Here is a 5,677-nt window from a genome sequence, read left to right on the forward strand (position 1 = left end):
CAACACATGGATAAAGTCATGCTTGTTGAATCCCTTGGCTTCAACTTAATGTCTGTCTCAATGCTTTGCGATTTGAACATGATCGTAATGTTTCGAAAATATCGTTGCCTTGTACTAATGGAATCTGACAAGTCTCTAGTGTTTGAAGGGTATCGAAAAGATGATTTGTACGTGGTAGATTTCTCAGCAGGGCCACAGCTTGCAGTATGTCTTCTAGCAAAGGCTTCAGAATGCTGGCTCTGGCACCGGAGGCTTGGACATGCTGGCATGAGGAACCTCCACACCCTTGCGAAGAAGAAGAATGTCATAGGCATCGAGGGCATCAAGTTCAAGAAAGACCACTTATGCGGTGCCTGTGAAGCAGGGAAGATGACGAGGGCCAAACATCCCTCGAAGACAATCATGACCACTACTCGACCCTTCGAACTGCTTCACATGGATCTTTTCGGTCCCACTCATTACTCAACTCTAACTACTACTGCTTGCCTCTATGGCTTCATTATTGTTGATGATTATTCTAGATATACTTGGGTGCACATAATCCTTTACAAGACTGAAGTGCAGGATGTCTTTAGACGCTTCGCCAATCGAGCTATAAACAGTTTTGGAGCCAAGATAAAGCACATCAGAAGTGACAATGGCACTGAATTCAAAAACACTGGCCTTGATACATATCTTGATACCTTGGGAATCACACATGAATTCTCAGCCCCGTACACGCCACAGCAGAATGGCGTCGTCGAACGCAAGAACAGAACACTAATTGAGATGGCCAGAACGATGCTAGATGAATACAAGACCCCAAGAAAATTCTGGCCTGAAGCCATTGATACTGCATGCCACACAATCAATCGTGTTTATCTTCACAAGCTACTGAACAAGACATCTTATGAGCTCCTTACTCGCAAGAAGCCAAATGTCAGTTACTTCAGAGTATTTGGCGCAAGGTGCTGGATCAAGGACCCACATCACACCTCAAAATTTGCTCCAAAAGCACATGAGAGTTTTATGCTTGGATATGGAAAGGATTCGCACTCCTATAGAGTCTTCAATCTCTTTCATTACAAAGTGGTTGAAACAGTGGATGTGTGGTTCGATGAGACCAACGGTTCACAAAGAGAGCAGCTGCCAAATGTGCTAGATGAAGTTCCATCCAGTGAATCAATCAAGCTAATGGGAACTGGAGAAATTATACCTTCTGAAGCTCATCCTAAAGAAGAACTTATCATTTCAGCACCTGATCAACATGAAGACAATGCTCAGCCTGAAGATATTCCTTCCAACAACGACAATGAACAACAAGAGCAAAGTCTTCGCCCTGTACATCCTCACGTTGCCAATGAAGTGCAGATTGAAAGAATAATTGATAGCATCAATGCACCTGGTCCACTCACTCGTTCAAGGGCAACTCAGCTAGCAAATTTCTGTGGGCACTTCGCATTCGTCTCAATAGCAGAACCCAAGAAAGTTGAATAAGCCTTCATGGAACCTGAATGGATTCAAGCTATGCAAGAAGAGCTTCAACAGTTTGAGCTGAATAATGTATGGGAACTGGTTAAGCGTCCTGATCCACGGAAGCACAATATAATAGGCACCAAATGGATATACCGCAACAAGCAAGATGAGCATGGTCAAGTTGTCAGAAACAAAGCTCGTCTCGTTGCTCAAGGATATACTCAAGTGGAAGGCAGTGACTTCGATGAAACATTTGCTCCTGTGGCTATACTTGAAGCCATACGCACACTGCTGGCCTATGCAAATCATCATAACATACTTCTATATCAAATGGATGTGAAGAGTGCCTTTCTCAATGGCAAGATTGAAGAAGAAGTGTATGTTGCACAACCACCTGGCTTTGTAAATCCAAAACATCCTGACATGGTATACAAGCTCAACAAGGCACTGTATGGCCTCAAACAAGCCCCTCGGGCCTGGTATGACACACTCAATACTTCCTGAAGAGCAAAGGCTTCATACCTGGTTCCCTAGATCCCACTCTTTTCACGAAGACATATGATGGTGAACTGTTTGTGTGCCAAATATATGTGGATGACATTATCTTCGGCTACACCAATCAGAAGTACAGTGAAGAGTTTGGATATATGATGCAAGAGCAATATTAGATGTCCATGATGGGGGAGCTGAAGTTCTTCCTTGGTCTTCAAATACGACAACAACGCAATGGCATCTTCATATCTCAAGAGAAGTATCTCAAAGATTGCCTGAAGAAGTTCGGTATGCAAGACTGCAAAGGCTTCACAACACCAATGCCAGCCAAACATCATCTGGGTCCTGACGACAATGGTAAAGAGTTCGATCAAAAGGTATACCGCTCCATGATTGGTTCTTTACTTTATCTATGTGCATCTAGGCCAGATATTATGCTTAGTGTTTGCATGTGTGCTCGATTTCAAGCGGCACCAAAGGAGTCGCATCACTTAGCTGTGAAGCAAATTCTTCGATATTTGGCTCACACCCCAACTCTAGGATTATGGTATCCAAAGGGATCAGAGTTTGATCTGGTTGGATTCTCGGATGCTGATTATGCTGGTGACAAAGATGATCGCAAGTCTACATCAGGCACATGTCACTTTCTGGGACGATCACTTGTATGTTGGTCTTCAAAGAAGCAGAACTGTGTATCTCTCTCCACTGCTGAATCTGAATACATTGCTGCTGGATCTTGCTGCGCTCAGCTTCTGTGGATGAAGCAAACACTCAAGGACTATGGCATTCATCTGAAGCAAGTGCCACTTTACTGCGACAACGAAAGCGCCATCAAGATTGCTAACAACCCAGTTCAGCACTCGAAGACAAAGCACATTGAAATTTGTCATCACTTTCTCAGAGATCATGTTGTGAAGGAAGACATTGATATCATACACGTCAACACAAAAGAGCAATTGGCAGATATCTTCACCAAGCCCTTGGATGAGAAGAGGTTTTGCAAGTTACGGTGTGAGCTAAATATCCTGGAATCCTCAAATGTCCTGTGATCAGGCACACATCCTAACCCTTATGCATATTGATGACTTAGATGTGCAACACACAAAGTGAAGTATATCTTCAATCAATGAAGACATACACTCTAAGTGTGAATACATTAATGTGGAATTTGACTTCGGAGCGCCACGATAATTGTGCGCCGTGTCTGGGTCTAATACTTCCTATACGGTGGGTAACGCCACCACCAAACGTTCTATTTTGAAGTGTTTCACTCATGGCATTACCTTGCAATGTCTTCACATTTGGTTTGGCTTCGATCTCAACATATTTTCATGATTATCTTCACTATGTTGATTATATATATATATATATATATATATATATATATATGCTAGTGTACTGTCCTCTACAACATTCACTTATAGCTATGTCTTCGTGTTGAATCTTTGGAACTAAGTGAATGTGATCGGACCCTAACCTCTCTATGCTTTCTATCTCAAACTCTATCTCTCCAAGTTATATGCATTCTATTAAAACTGTCGAATGTCTTCTCTGCGCCCTTGTCAGCAGAACATACAGAGACAACCATTAAGTCCGTTTTCAATGCTCATTCCTCCACATGAATTCCGAAGAAGTAGGAACGACCACCTAACAATCGAGGCGTGCGTGGGACATGGAACAAACCCCAAAATTCCGCATAATGGCCACGTGTTCCTCAAATGTGAATCGACAGGGGCACCTGTGTAATAGCACAGTGCCGCCCTTGTGCCTATAAATACACACTCACAGCGGTCATTATCTCTTCTTCCACCCTCGCACGAACCCTAGCGCCACCACTAGCTCTCGACGACGCCGGCGACGAAGTGCTTCGCTGCCGCAACCTCTCCGACGCCGTCTTCACGCCGACCGCGGACATCGTCCTCTCTGCCGTCGCTGTAGGTGTCCTCCGTCGCCAAGTTAGGGCACGGAAGATCGAACTGCTCGGTCTCATCTCCCACTTCGTCTAGCAGTTCTCAGTGTGGTAAATAAAACTCCCTTTTTTTACAGCACAGTTGATCCTATTGATCTGTCACTTCCTACCACAAGCAGTTTCTGTTCACACAAGCTAGATCTCTCTCATACTGCATCTCATAAACATGCCTAGTATATTCACTTGTTCTTCACAAAGTAGTTAGATTCCTCACTTGTATTGATCTGTGGATTCGTACAAATCTGGAACCAACTTCTTATCTATGAGTGAATGTCTTCGCACGATGAGGTCAATGTCTTCTAAACTGATTTATCTTCAAAATCTTCTGAGAATGCATATGACCTCTTCCCCTTCCCTCGCACCTTAATGTTGTCACAGGTACATGTTCGTGGGAGAATCCTTTGGTTCTCATAGTCTGCATTCATTTGCAGAATTCTTACAGCATCACATAAATTCTCCCGAAGCCAGTTCCTGTTGGTCCAGCAAACGAAAACCTTTGAAGCCTTTGAACGTCTTGAAGCCTTTCAAGTTAAAGTTTATGGCTTCAGAGAAAGCAGCAAGGAAGGGTGGCAGAAAGCGTTGTGGTGAGACCTCCAAAGATCTGCCAGATGAACTCTCAGAAATGTACAAGACAGATCCTGAAGAGGATTATAGTCAGCGCAAGACCCGAATCCAATGGATTCGAAGATATTGGGCAGAACAATGGTTCAAATACAGATTTGTGACCCAGGAGTATGCTGAGAAAAACGCCATCAAGAGACCATGGGGAGACATCCTATTCAAGAATCTTCTACCCAGGTCCAGAGATGAAGCCATTGCTCAAGGCTTCTATCCATGCATGGTCCGTGGACCATAGCCTGCTGATGCACACTCGTCGTCACTGCTATGGTGTCGTGACGACAATCTGTTCAAGCGCAACTTCCAGTTTGCTCAGAACTCAGTGAAGCAGAACAAGAAGACTTTTGGGTTAGACTTCAACCCTGGTCCCTCATCTCCAGGGGCATATGGCACATGACATGCAGAACCCAATGTCATCGGTCCTTTCGCCAACCTTGAAGGCCTCATCACCTACATCTTGGTTCAAGGGACTGCAGTGAATGAGCCTGCAGCTGACACTGAGTCTGATGACGCGCCTGCAGTGCCGAAGCCAAAGCAGTTGAAGAAGCCAAAAGCTTCAAAGCCGGCCCCTTCACCAAAAATCTCAAGGGCGAAGCCATTGGCAACTGCACCTCCTGAAGACAGTGTGCAGTCTGAAGACTTATCACGCGTCTCAAGGCCCCAGAAGGCCAAGATGCCTCTGTCTCACATTGGCAAAGAGCTAACAGCTGCTGCCATTCTGCGCAACGACGACATTGATCTGTCAAGTGATGAAGATCTTGCAGATGACGCTCTTGAGCAACTCATCAAGAGCAAAGAAGAAGCATAAATCTTCAATGATCTGCCTCTCTTTGATGTCACCATCATCCACAACTTCATTGACGAGTGGTTTGACACGCCAAACATCAGCTTTGAAGATCTGCAGCTACCCATTGGCCTCAGTGTCGCCTTCCAAGGCGCCATTACTTCAGAACTTGCTATTGCCCAACGCATTGTTGAGCTGAAGCAGAAGATTGACTATGAAAAGGCTCAGTTCAAGAAGCATATGGCCAAGCTTAGCATGCAAGAAGTGAAGAACTTCAAGACAATGATGCACGAGCTCAAGGAAGCCTTTGTGAAGAAGCATGCAGAAGCTCAGGGTTCGCGTGAGCGCATGAAGACTCT

Source organism: Triticum aestivum, chromosome 2A (assembly GCF_018294505.1).
Source record: "Triticum aestivum cultivar Chinese Spring chromosome 2A, IWGSC CS RefSeq v2.1, whole genome shotgun sequence".
In the NCBI taxonomy this organism is placed as follows: Eukaryota; Viridiplantae; Streptophyta; class Magnoliopsida; order Poales; family Poaceae; genus Triticum; species Triticum aestivum.